Source organism: Apium graveolens, chromosome 8, assembly GCF_009905375.1.
Source record: "Apium graveolens cultivar Ventura chromosome 8, ASM990537v1, whole genome shotgun sequence".
Taxonomy (NCBI): domain Eukaryota; kingdom Viridiplantae; phylum Streptophyta; class Magnoliopsida; order Apiales; family Apiaceae; genus Apium; species Apium graveolens.
Genome location: NC_133654.1, coordinates 238213564 through 238228992, shown reverse-complemented (window position 1 = coordinate 238228992; position 15429 = coordinate 238213564).

Sequence of the window (15429 nt, the reverse complement as noted above, 5' to 3'; positions counted from 1 at the left end):
TAATATAAAGGAGTCATAAGCCCTCGAATGAATATTCATATAATATTCAAATAATAGAATAAAAGGAGTCATAAGCCTTCGAATAATATTCAAAATAATATTCATTAATAAAGTAAAAGGAGTCATAAGTCCTCGAATGAATATTCAAAATAATATTTATTAATAAAATAAACGGAGTCATACGCCTTCGAATAATATTCGAAATAATATTCAATAAATAATATAAAAGAGTCATAAGTCCTCGAATATTCAAAATAATATTCAATAATAAAATAAAGTTAAAGTTATCGAATAAACCTTATTCGATTAATAGTTTGGAAAAACTATAACCATATATATATATAAATATATATATATATATATATCCATATCCATATATATACAAAATCTACTCGGGATCCTCGACTCCCGGTTTTAGAAAATATTTTCACCTTTGGGTCCCTATACTAAGGGTATATGCAAGATACCGCTATCCTCTAGCATAGGTATTATCAACTGAACCAACAGATATATATTTCAAGAATATGAAACAGGCATGCATATATACCATATCACATGCTACAATATATCGCAAGATTTTGCTAATTAACCAACATGCATCTATCGCAAGATAATGCAAATACATATATTCATCACAACAACAGTATACGGATAGAATACTTGCCTGAGCGACTTGGGGGTGAGAAAGGCTCGGGACGAGTCTGATAACCTATAAACAACAAGTAAGTTGGAATTAAACCAAAATCACTTGTAAACCTATACTTTAACTAACTTAGACTCTAACGCTTGTTTTGCGCTCACCGATTCGCTTAAGTCACTCGGGTACTCTCGGCTCCACCATTTTTAATAATTTAACCTTTACGAGTTTTAAAGCGATTCCTTCGCGAATGTCTTACCAACTGCCTAACACACTTACCATAAATGTTTCATACATTAATTAACCCTTTTTGGTCTTTAACCTATGTTTCAAAGTAAGGCGAGGGAAAAAGTTTCGTTCGCGAAACGCCGTTACTTGAAACGGTCGTTTCTCCTAAACCGTGCATCGGAATCGAACGAACTACATATCAAAACGAAGCTCGTATCATGAGCTATCTAATCATGGCAGTGGTCATAATCTAGCAGGGGGTTCTCGGGTCCTAATGCTATGCACAAAAACAGTCCAAAGAAAATCGGACGTTACGACGGCTATGTTTACGCGATTTCCAAATTTTAAACCATACAAAACCAACCACAAACCAACCTCAAATCCAACATACAACCAACATCCATCCTTATCACATCATAACAACCCCAACCAATTCAATTTAATCATTCATACTTATGCTTAAACTTAACTTTAATCATACTTAAGTTCCTTTAAATCAAAACCACAACAATTACCATTCCATTTCACTACCATTCCAAATCCCAAACTCTAAATCATAACAACAAGCTACAATATCAACCCACTAATCAAAATCATCTTATAATATATAGGAATCTAGGGTTTGGAGATGGTATACCTTCCTTGAAGTGGTGGGTGGAGCTAGGAAGCCTTAAGAAGCTTGGAGAAGTCTTAAGAATGCTTGGATCTTCAAGAAAACCAAGAAAAGTTCAAGTAAAAAAACTTGAAAACACTATTCATTGTCTTCTTCTTTGATTAAATGAAGAAGATTGAGAAAGAATTAATGGCTTAAACTCATGATATAGTCCTAACTAAGCATGAAGATGATTAGGGAATTATCTTACCAATTTAGGAGGCTTGGATCTTGAGTTTTGAAATTTTATTCCTTTAAAAAAGCTAAAAGCCGAGAGCAAATGAAGAACTCATGCCTTGGTTGCTTTTGATTTTTGATGAGAATGATTTTTACTTGGCTTGGTTGACTTGTTTTGTATTTGATTTAGTCAATTACTTTCTTGCCCTTGAAATTGTGTGGTTACAAAGCTACCACACCTCCTTCCTTCCCATGTCATGCTTATGTCATCCTCATGATGTCATCCTCCCTTCCTTGTCCTCTTTCTATTGGTTGGATGACATCCTTCCCGCTAATCCCTTTGATTAACTTCCTAATCGTTTGCCTAATGACCGCTGATCTGTCATACGGTTCGCTTAACTTTCGTTCTCGTTTATCGTTTGAAGGATCACACCCGGGATCTTATTACTTAGGTTCCCTTAACCTTTCTCAATACATTATATTCCTTTTTATGATCCTCTATTATAATCCTTTAATTTAAATCCTTTTTATCCTGTTACCTTATACTCAATTCTCTCCGTATCTTGTGGATTTCCGGGAAAAACCAAAGTGTTCGGAATTGGATTCTGACGATCTTTACATACACTTATATACTTCATAGAGTACTAATAATATCCCAGAATATCCATAACAGAACCCCTACATAGTGTGGCGTGAAAAGTTTTCTCATTCAGCTAAAACACTATTCACAAGGGTTACAAAAAGTTGAAAAATTTTGGGGTTATTACAGTCTCCCCTCCTTAAAAGGATTCCGTCCCGGAATCAAACAGAAAACAAATGGGGGTACTTTTCTAGCATTGTGCTCTCTAGTTCCCAAGTTGATTCTTCCACATTATGATTCTGCCATAGTACTCTGACTAGCTTGATCACTTTGTTCCGAAGCACCTGCTCCTTCTTATCCATAATCCTTACTGGCTTCTCCACGTAAGTTAGATCTGGCTGCATATCCACCTGCTCATACTCCACTATGTGCCTGGCATCCCGATGATACCTCCTTAGCATTGACACATGGAACACATTATGAACTTGTTGCAAATTAGGGGGTAGGGCTAGCTCGTAAGCTAACTTTCCAATCCGTCTTAATATCTCAAAAGGTCCAATGTATCTTGGGCTTAGTTTTCCTTTCTTTCCGAACCTCATTAATCCCTTCCAAGGGGATACTTTCAACAGTACTAAGTCCCCTACTTCATATTCCTTGTCCTTTCGGGCTAGGTCTGCATATTTCTTTTGTCTGTCTTGGGCTGCTACAAGTCGCCCTCTGATAAGATCCACTATATATTTGGTCCTTTGGACCACTTCGGGTCCGAGCATCTTCCGCTCTCCTACTTCATCCCAGTATAAGGGAGATCGACACCTTCTTCTGTACAGGGCCTCATAAGGCGGCATTCCGATGCTAGCATGAAAGCTATTGTTATAAGAAAACTCGATCAACGGCAAGTGATCATCCCAACTTCCTTTAAGGTCTATTGCACAGACTCTCAACATATCCTCTAGTGTCTGGATGGTCCTTTCACTCTGTCCATGCGTTTGGGGATGGTACGCGGTACTCATATTTAACTTAGTCCCCGCACACTCCTGAAAGCTCCTCCAAAATCTGGAGTTGAACCTAGGGTCTCGGTCTGAGACAATGGACGCTGGGACTCCATGTCGTGTCACTATTTCCTTAAGGTAAATGTCCACCAGTCTATCGACTGTGTATCTCTCATTGATAGGAATGAAATGAGCTGACTTTGTCAGTCGGTCTATAATTACCCAAATGGCGTCGTGATTGGCTTTCGTCCTTGGCAAGCCTACAACAAAATCCATCGCTATCTGTTCCCATTTCCATTCGGGAATCTCCTAGGGGTCGCAAAAGTCCACTGGGTCTCTGGTGCTCTGCCTTTACTCTTTGGCAAGTCAAACACTTGTTTACCCATTCTGCTACGTCCCTCTTCATGTTGGGCCACCAATAATATTCCTTCAAATCCCTATACATCTTGGTACTTCCTGGGTGAATGGAATACCTTGAACTATGGCTTTCATCCAAAATCTCATCTTTAAGTTCTTGAACATTCGGAACCCAAATTCGGTAGGAGTACCTCATTATCCCCTTATCATCTTTTTCAGTATGGATCTCCTCTCCAGTCATCGACTCTCTGCCTTCATTCATTATTTTCTCCTGACACAATCTGATCTTTTCCAATAACTCTGGCTGCATTGAGATCTCAAAAAGCTTTTCAGTTCCGGTTCCGGTTACCTTTACTTCTATTTCCATTCTCTCAAAATCCCTTATCAACTCTTCCGAAGTCGTTATCATTCTGAGTCTTTCCTTTCTACTAAGGGCATCAGCCACCACATTGGCTTTCCCTGGATGATAGAGAATCTCACAATCATAGTCCTTGATTAGTTCTAACCATCTCCTCTGGCGCATGTTGAGCTCTTTCTGCGTAAATATGTACTTGAGGCTCTTATGGTCTGTGAAAATCTCGCACTTCTCTCCATACAAGTAGTGCCTCCAAATTTTTAAAGCAAATACTATTGCCGCGAGCTCAAGGTCATGAGTAGGATATCTAACCTCGTATTCCTTCAATTGTCTCGACGCATACGCAATAACTCTACCGTGCTGCATAAGCACACATCCTAATCCTTTGTGCGACGCGTCACTATATATCACAAAATCTCCTTTTCCGTCCGGCAATGCCAATACCGGAGCCGTTATCAACCTTTTCTTTAATTCCTGAAAACTGTTCTCGCATTTCTTCGTCCATTCAAACTTCTCTGTCTTACGAGTAAGTCGTGTCAAAGGGGCTGCGATCTTCGCAAAGTCCTGTACAAATCTACGATAGTAGCCGGCCAACCCTATGAAACTCCTTACCTCTGTGGGTGTGGTTGGCCTTTCCCAATTTGAGACCGCCTCTATCTTGGAGGGGTCGACCAATACTCCTTCTTTATTGATCACATGTCCTAAAAACTGTACTTCATTCTGCCAGAATTCACACTTCGAGAATTTGGCATATAACTGCTCCTCTCTGAGTATTCCTAGAGCTATCCTCAAATGCTCTGCATGTTCTGCCTCAGTCCTTGAGTAGATCAAAATATCATCGATAAAAACTATCACACACTTGTCCAAGTACTTCTTAAATACTCTATTCATTAAATCCATGAAAGCCGCTGGGGCGTTGGTTAATCCAAAGGACATTACCAAGAACTCATAATGCCCATACCTGGTACGGAACGCTGTCTTGGAAATATCTTCGGGTTTAATCTTTAGTTGGTGATATCCAGTTCTCAGGTCAATCTTGGAAAAATAAACAGCATCCTTTAGCTGGTCGAACAGATCGTCTATTCTAGGCAATGGGTACCTGTTCTTTATGGTTAGCTTGTTCAACTCTCGATAGTCTATGCACAACCTCATGCTCCCATCTTTCTTCTTAACAAATAAAACTGGTGCTCCCCACGGAGACACACTGGGTCTTATCATACCCTTATCCAAGAGTTCCTGCAATTGGATAGCTAATTCCTTCATTTCTAACGGGGCTAACCGGTAAGGTGCTTTTGAAACTGGTGCCGTCCCTGGGGCCAACTCAATAGCAAATTCAATCACTCTATCGGGTGGTAATCCCGGAAGGTCATGTGGGAATACATCTTCAAATTCGTTGACTACTGGAATATCTTGCAAGTTGGGCACCTCCTTCTGCGTGTCCACCACATAGGCTAGGTAAGCCTCACTTCCTTTTCGTAGCATCCTTTTGGCCTGGGCCATAGTCAAAAATTTCTGCGTCTGCCTCTTTCCTCTAAATATAACTTCTTTCTTCCCGGGGATATTTAACTTAACTTTCTTCCCTTTACAGTCTATCTGAGCATCGTTGCTAGATAGCCAGTCCATTCCCAAAATCACATCAAACTCCCCTAATTTAAAAGGAATCAGATCAACACTGAAAGATTGCTCCCCTATGCCTATCTCACAGGCGGGGTGAATCTGGTTAACAGGAATAATTTCATGATTGGCTATTTCTACTTGTAAGGGTTCTATCAAGGGTTCAGCCTTAAGTCTTAACTTACGCGCAAGGTCCTTTGATATAAAAGATTTAGTTGCTCCCGAATCAAATAAAACATTTGCACTGACTGAATTTAGAGAAAGGGTACCTGCTATCACATCTGAATCTTTCATAGCATCCTGGACTGTCATGTTGAAAGTCCTCGCAGTAGGTGGCTTATTAGAAGCAGCCCTGCTTGCTCCCGAAGCTGCTGGTTTGTTCATTGGGCATTCCTTCTTCCAATGACCCGGGCGTCCACACCGATGACAATTGGTGGTTGGAATGACGGCAGGGATTGATGACGGGCACTTAGTTGAATAGTGGCCTTCCCGACCGCACTTAAAACAGGTTACTGGCCTTCCTTTACACTCCCCAGTGTGATTCCTTCCACATATGTTACAGGCTGGCAATGGGGGTCGAGACTGGTTGGAATAGGACATTCTTGACTTCTGGCCGCCCTGGCTCACACTCACACTCATTGGCCGCTTAAACCCAGTGTTCCTTCCTGGTAGGGACACTGCTCCTCGATTAAATCTAGTTGGGAAGCTCCTTCCTGCGGAACCTCCACCCATGCTCATACTTTTCCTCTTTATTCCTTTCTCCTCTCTTTCCTTCTGCATCTGTTCACTTCCAACTTCTACAATCGTTGCCTTTTGCACCAGAGTGGCATAGTCCGTAAGCTCAAGGATTGCCACCCTATTCTGGATCCACGGTTTCAGTCCCTGCTGAAACCTCCTAGCTTTCTTTTCCTCGGTGCTCACAAACTCCGGCACAAACCTTGATAACTCAGTAAATTTCGCCTCGTACTCTGCTACAGACAAGTTATTCTGCTTTAGCTCCAAGAACTTGAGCTCCATCTGGCTTTCCATAAACCTCGGGAAATACTTCCCCAGAAACAACTGACTAAATCTCTCCCAGGTTATAATAGCATCTGTCTCCATGTTTTTCTTGGCCTCCCACCAGTAGTTTGCTTCTCCTTTCAGAAGGTAGGTAGCAAATACAGTCTTCTGTGCCTCCTCGGTACTCAAAATCTCAAAAGATTTCTCCATTTCCTTTAACCATGCCCTTGCCTCAACTGGGTCGGCTGATCCGTGGAACTCAGGGGGCTTAAGGGACTTAAAAGCCCTGAAAGAGTTTTCCACAGCATTGTTACTTCCTTGAGGGGGTGGGTTGGGTTGACGTTCCAAATTCTGCCTTAGGAGTTGCATGAACTGGCTCACGGGATCCATGCCTGGGTTTGGTACTGGTTGCTCAACCTCTGTTTCTCCTTCTTCAGCCTCTATCTCAAATCCCTCAATATCATATGTTTCCTCTTCCTTTTCATACAGGGAGTCATCCTGTTCCACATAATCCTCATCTTCCTCTTCACTGTGTTCTTGGTTTCTATTGTCCTGATTATGGCTTCCCTGGTCCTCAGATCCAGGGTTCTCCCTAGTTCCAATCTTTCTTGGCGGCATGATTCTGATAATAATAAAAACAATTATTGGGAAAATTCAACGTTAGGTCACAATCATATACATCATTGTGCCTTGCACGGCTCTTATAATGGGGAGAACGTATATCGCAATCCTATTATTTTAAGAAAGTTCTAATACGAAGTGCAGTAATAATAATGATAAAACAGTGATCCCGTCACTATAGATCTGAACCGAAAGGAAACAAATATATACATAATGCGAGAAATACATAGTTTGATCTGGTCAAAAGTACAACAGTGCTACAGTCATCTATCCCAAAAGTGATACACAAGAGTCTATCTGTCTAGTCAGAAAAAGGGATGCTATATACAAGTCAACTATCCCGGAAAATTGGCTCTTACTAAGGCCTCGGCTAACTAGACAACTAGACTATTCCATCATCAATCCTGAATCACACACCGGAGCGGGTTAGCTCCCAAACCCTTTCCATCGCACGACGGAAGATATAGTCGGCCTGCCTCCTGGAGATCCTACCATGCCTGTCCCCCTGGAGAGATCTGAGTCTCGCTCGGGACGTGAGCTCTATCCCCGTAAGCTCCCTCCTCAAGGATCGGGGTATAGAAGCCCTGGTCTCATAAGCTCGGGTACGCCTACCCGCCCTCTCTGCATCCAACTCCCTCCTGGCCTCATCTAGTCGGCCCTCGGCAACAGCCACTCGGGTCCTCAATACATCCTGAACATATCCATGAGCTAACGAAGACTGCCTGTGGGCAGGGTCAAGAGGTGGTGAATCCGGAGCCGCTGAGGGTGCCTCCTCGGTCTGCCTAGGCTCGGAAGTATGGGTCTCTGAGCTGTCATCATCAGGAATCCAAGATAGTGGTGGAGGGGTAGGGGCTCTGACCACCGGAAGTGTGGGTAAAGGGATACCAGCATACACTACCATAGATCCAACACGCTCCTCAGCTACTGGGACCTCATCCGGGTCCTCCTCATCTGGAATAGCAATAACCTCTGTCTCTGACTCCTCTGAGGGGTCCTCCTCATCTGAAACAGCAATGACCTCCGTCTCAGGCTCCTCTGGGGGGTCCTCCTCATCCTCCTCCATCTCAGGCTCCTCCTGATCCTCAACATCTAGCAATGCCTCATCATGCTCACGCTCGAACATCTCAGGGTCCTCTATCTCAGGCGCCTACACATTAAACGAGCTAAGTTACTATCATGATACTTATAAGGGTTCCCATAAGGGTTTTAACTGTCAGCACTACTTTAAGTAGTCCGACCATGAACTTGGCAAGAGTTCTTATTATCTTTGTGAGTTTGTTATTATATCGTCGCATCATCTCTGAGGTTTATAACGCTTATCTCTGATACCATTCCTGTAACACCCCCAGATCCGGGGTCGGGGATCCGGGTTGTCACGGTCTTTCTTTCCACAATATCACTTCACTTAATTAATAATAAATAACCTCATGCTGTGACCCCACACTAACACACACCACAACCCGTTATAGTCTCAGAGATGAAATTGAAATAAGTACAAGTCTTTGAATCCACAATTTAAAATTATTACAACCCAAAATGATTACTTGATAATTTACAGTTAATTGCCATTATCTGCCAGAAGTTATAATTATACATAATTTGATTCTCAAAAGTAGATGGTCTGAACTACAATGGATCTACCTCTGCAGCTATAGCAGCCACAACATCATCGGGAAGACGCGGGGCGCTTCCCACGCGCTTGCGCTGGGTCTGCTGGAGTCTGGCCATCTCTCCTAACTGTTGTTGTATGATGAAGAAATAAAGCAAGAGTGAGCCTTACAGCTCGCAAGATAATACATAGTGATAACAATAATATAAGTATCTAAATGGATACTCACTAGAATCTTTATCGTGTGTAAGATAATTACTTACTAGATATAATGTAAAAACAAGGAATGAAGTTACCAATACTTCACCACACTTATATCATTTATAAACCTACTTGAACTACCACCGTTCAAAGTATTATAAGTTTTAAGAAAAACATCCCATAGATGAGACCACAAGTTGAGACTTGAATAGATTCAATCTTTGAAATATTATTGAATGAAAAAGTTATGAGATACTTTATTTAGTCCCGATATATATATATCCACATATATATATCTCTAAAACATTTCCTGGAACCTCTGTTATGTAAAGTATGAACAGAGTTGCAATATCCAATAAATTTGGAAGGAAAAGGAAACCTTTGGCATAAACCAGATATCTTGCTGATCAGGCAAAGATACCCATTAGTAACCTTTTCTACTAGTAGATGGACGAATTCCCCACTGGTCATCACCCTGGTCATAATTAGGACCTTATGCTGGACTGCCACTCAGCCACTTATGCATTTGATGGACTCCCACTGAGCCACTTACACTATCATGGACGCCCACTGAGCCCATGTTGCTTATGCCGACTCAATAGATGGACTTACTTCCCGAACGTTGGGTAAGTAATCAATTCATTTACCAAAACTGCAACCTTGTTGCGAATATAAAATACACCACAGAGTCGGATCCCTCAGGTTTTAAGCGAGTATTTAAATCCCCTTAAAAAGGAAGATCTTAAATATAAAATTGAGTTTTGGGATCCGCTCTAACTTTTAAAAATCATTTTGAAGACTCGAAAACACTTTATAGAGTGTTTGGAGTAAAGCTGATTTAATGAAGTAAATCAGTCCCCAGAATATTTAGAAAATGACTGAATATTATTATTTAAATAATATTCTCATAAGAATAATCTTTATAAAAATAATTGAAGTAGAAGTATTAAAACTTATACTTGAAACGAGTATTAAATAACCAAAGATATACTTATATGAAAGTATTATCTTTATTTCAATAATCGAAAATAAGTTTGATTATTAACACCTTATTCTTTAATAAAATAAAGAATATATCTCAGCAAATAATCGGAGTCATAGATCCTCAAATGAATATTCAAATAATATTCATTAAATAATATAAACTGAGTCATAAGCCCTCGAATGAATATTCAAATAATATTCAATAAATAATATAAAGGAGTCATAAGCCCTCGAATGAATATTCATATAATATTCAAATAATAGAATAAAAGGAGTCATAAGCCTTCGAATAATATTCAAAATAATATTCATTAATAAAGTAAAAAGAGTCATAAGTCCTCGAATGAATATTCAAAATAATATTTATTAATAAAATAAACGGAGTCATACGCCTTCGAATAATATTCGAAATAATATTCAATAAATAATATAAAAGAGTCATAAGTCCTCGAATGAATATTCAAAATAATATTCAATAATAAAATAAAGTTAAAGTTATCGAATAAACCTTATTCGATTAATAGTTTGGAAAAACTATAACCATATATATATATAAATATATATATATATATCCATATCCATATATATACAAAATCTACTCGGGATCCTCGACTCCCGGTTTTAGAAAATATTTTCACCTTTGGGTCCCTATACTAAGGGTATATGCAAGATACCGCTATCCTCTAGCATAGGTATTATCAACTGAACCAACAGATATATATTTCAAGAATATGAAACAGGCATGCATATATATACCATATCACATGCTACAATATATCGCAAGATTTTGCTAATTAACCAACATGCATCTATCGCAAGATAATGCAAATACATATATTCATCACAACAACAGTATACGGATAGAATACTTGCCTGAGCGACTTGGGGGTGAGAAAGGCTCGGGACGAGTCTGATAACCTATAAACAACAAGTAAGTTGGAATTAAACCAAAATCACTTGTAAACCTATACTTTAACTAACTTAGACTCTAACGCTTGTTTTGCGCTCACCGATTCGCTTAAGTCACTCGGGTACTCTCGGCTCCACCATTTTAATAATTTAACCTTTACGAGTTTTAAAGCGATTCCTTCGCGAATGTCTTACCAACTGCCTAACACACTTACCATAAATGTTTCATACATTAATTAACCCTTTTTGGTCTTTAACCTATGTTTCAAAGTAAGGCGAGGGAAAAAGTTTCGTTCGCGAAACGCCGTTACTTGAAACGGTCGTTTCTCCTAAACCGTGCATCGGAATCGAACGAACTACATATCAAAACGAAGCTCGTATCATGAGCTATCTAATCATGGCAGTGGTCATAATCTAGCAGGGGGTTCTCGGGTCCTAATGCTATGCACAAAAACAGTCCAAAGAAAATCGGACGTTACGACGGCTATGTTTACGCGATTTCCAAATTTTAAACCATACAAAACCAACCACAAACCAACCTCAAATCCAACATACAACCAACATCCATCCTTATCACATCATAACAACCCCAACCAATTCAATTTAATCATTCATACTTATGCTTAAACTTAACTTTAATCATACTTAAGTTCCTTTAAATCAAAACCACAACAATTACCATTCCATTTCACTACCATTCCAAATCCCAAACTCTAAATCATAACAACAAGCTACAATATCAACCCACTAATCAAAATCATCTTATAATATATAGGAATCTAGGGTTTGGAGATGGTATACCTTCCTTGAAGTGGTGGGTGGAGCTAGGAAGCCTTAAGAAGCTTGGAGAAGTCTTAAGAATGCTTGGATCTTCAAGAAAACCAAGAAAGTTCAAGTAAAAAAACTTGAAAACACTATTCATTGTCTTCTTCTTTGATTAAATGAAGAAGATTGAGAAAGAATTAATGGCTTAAACTCATGATATAGTCCTAACTAAGCATGAAGATGATTAGGGAATTATCTTACCAATTTAGGAGGCTTGGATCTTGAGTTTTGAAATTTTATTCCTTTAAAAAAAGCTAAAAGCCGAGAGCAAATGAAGAACTCATGCCTTGGTTGCTTTTGATTTTTGATGAGAATGATTTTTACTTGGCTTGGTTGACTTGTTTTGTATTTGATTTAGTCAATTACTTTCTTGCCCTTGAAATTGTGTGGTTACAAAGCTACCACACCTCCTTCCTTCCCATGTCATGCTTATGTCATCCTCATGATGTCATCCTCCCTTCCTTGTCCTCTTTCTATTGGTTGGATGACATCCTTCCCGCTAATCCCTTTGATTAACTTCCTAATCGTTTGCCTAATGACCGCTGATCTGTCATACGGTTCGCTTAACTTTCGTTCTCGTTTATCGTTTGAAGGATCACACCCGGGATCTTATTACTTAGGTTCCCTTAACCTTTCTCAATACATTATATTCCTTTTTATGATCCTCTATTATAATCCTTTAATTTAAATCCTTTTTATCCTGTTACCTTATACTCAATTCTCTCCGTATCTTGTGGATTTCCGGGAAAAACCAAAGTGTTCGGAATTGGATTCTGACGATCTTTACATACACTTATATACTTCATAGAGTACTAATAATATCCCAGAATATCCATAACAGAACCCCTACATAGTGTGGCGTGAAAAGTTTTCTCATTCAGCTAAAACACTATTCACAAGGGTTACAAAAAGTTGAAAAATTTTGGGGTTATTACAGAATTGCTTCAGGGATAGATTGACCGATTGCCCTCCACTTTCTCCAGATAAATCTGCGAGTGGAGAATCCCGTGAGGGAGCCAGAGGTGTTGGATCTGGGAGGGGAGAAAATGACTCTATTAAAGGTGGCTGAGAGTCAGATTTTCCCTCAGAAGCATGTGACTGCTCTTCTGCCGTAACTATGGCAGGCACTGTAACCGACTCAATGTGCACTCCTCGCTCCGTGTCCTGAGTATCATCTATTGGTCTGTATGCTTCCATTGTGAGTAATGGAAGTGTGCTTGACTCAGTACAGGATGCCATGGCCCTATGGCGAATTTCAATAGATTCATCCTGTTGATAGAATGTCTCTCGTAACTGTTCACTGGCCATATCAAAGTCCATGTCCTGTTGGGAGGACAAGGATGGGCTTTCAGATGCCTCAGTAAATGTTCTTTTTTCTTCGGAGGAGGCAGAGCTGAGGGTTCATTCACATCCACTAACATACTACTTTCTACTAACCTTCTAGGCAATATTTTAGACAGTGGGGGAGGGGTTGAGATAGGTTGTGACTTTGTGTTTGGCTCTATGACCTGGGATTGAAGCTGTAGTTCTACAACTTCATGGTCAGTCCTATCAACCACTGGGGGTCTTTCAACAGAAGTAGGAATAGTTTGAGTTTGAGGAATTATTACCTGCAGAGGAAGAGCATCTGATGTTTGAGCCTGGGTGGTTTGAACCACTGGAGGTTGAGCTTGCTGTTCATGACCGGGAAGATTGAAAATAGGTAAAGGAATGTAAGTGGCCATGAAAGCAGATACAAGTACTGGAACTTGCATGAATTTGAAGGTTGTGTCTTGGCGAGTGTAAATCTTTTTGCTTACTGGAGGGGTTCAGTTACTGAAGAGTTAGCAAAAAGAGCTTTATGCTCAGGTGAGAGAAGATGTTCTGCTATGAGCATGAGAAAACGAGCGTAGCATGAAACCCTACGATTTGTAGAATGATCACGTAAAGCAGTAGTGAGACGTCTCAGAAGAATGGGTAAAAGTAGTTTGCCAAAATTGATCCTTTGATTGAAAATAACCGCAAGACCAATATACTGCAGAGTGGAAGTGATGTTGTGAAAGTTGGATTTAGTGCAGTTGACAAACACTTTAGAAAGTGTATCGAAGAAAATGTCCCATTCAGAAACCAAATTGGATTTAGACAACTTAGTTAAATTAATCACCCCCTGATAGTAAATAGCATGGAAAAAGTTTAAAATATCATTTTCAGAGGGCAAATTACAGAAATTGTCCATAGGAAAATTTAACGCTCGATTGACGACTGTTTCATCAACTACATACTGTGTGTTTGCCACGGTGAATGAAAAAGATTTAAAATCATCGGCCACAGTAGAGGTTGTGCAAATCAGTCTGAGCAGATCAACATTTAAAATCACATTTGATTTAATAGCAGAGCTAACAATCGAATGGTCATTTAAAAATCTAATCCACGGCTTAAATTTTTCCACATCACATTTATCTGGATTAAAATAACCAACAAGATTAATGCGAAATAATTTGGAAATTGAGAGCCATTTAAAAATTATAATAAGACACACACTTTCAGAATTTTAAGAGTAATATTAAGAAAATTCGAATTAATTAAATTAATTTAATAATTCGAATTAAATCAATTATATCCGAAAAATTTAGAAAGTAATGTATCTCGTTAATGTTCTTAACTCACAAAAGCAGATATGCAAAATCACAAGACACAAAACCAAATTGAAATACACAAAAAACTGATTTTGGGGAAAAATCGAATTGAAGTATAAAAACAAAAAAATGGGCAGCACTTCTGTATGTATATACGTGTATGTATATATAACAGGAGTGAAGTTTTGTTTGCTGAGTAAAAACTCGAGCAAGAAGTATCAATGGAGGCGGTTTTGATCTGTTTGAAATGAGAGAGAGAGAGTGAAATAAGAGAGAAAAAAAACTGTTGGAATTTGAAAAACAAGGGAACTGAATGATTTTACAAAACAAAAAAAAACGTTAAGTAGACAACTGTATGATAATCGAGGAAAGTCATACCGATTGTCTTCCCGATTGTCATACCAGGCAATTTGAGAAAATAAAAAATAGTGATATATAACTGGTATGACAATCTGATAGTCATACCGATTGTCATACCAGTATAAAATAAAAACAAATATAAATTTTATTACTGGCACGATAATCAATAGTCATACCGATTGTCTTGCCAGTTATAAAATTAAACTGAATTAAAATTAAACACATATATGTACCATAATGACTTTCAGCAAGACAATTTCAATTGTCTTGCCGATTGTCATTCTAGTATAAATTAAACTTATGCACAGACATAATACTGGAATGACTTTCAGCAAGACAATTGATTGTCTTGCCGATTATCATTGCAGATATAAAAGACATACAAACACAGAGATATATAATAACCAGTTATAGAAAACTGAAATAAAGACTGATAAAATAATAAAAATAATAATAATAATAATAATAATAAAATTGCAGAGAATATTTACAAATTAAATATTTCAGAGATAATTATATTTTCAGTCCAAAAATAGATTTCTTTTGAATTTTAGCAAATAAAATTCATAGAAAAATATTTTAGAGAAAATAAGATATTCTGAGACATTAAAATTAACAAGTTGAATAAATAAATAAGATAAGATAATAAAAAATACATAGAAATAAGCAAGTATTATGGAAAATGATAAAATAAATTTGCAAATGATTTTTCATTTG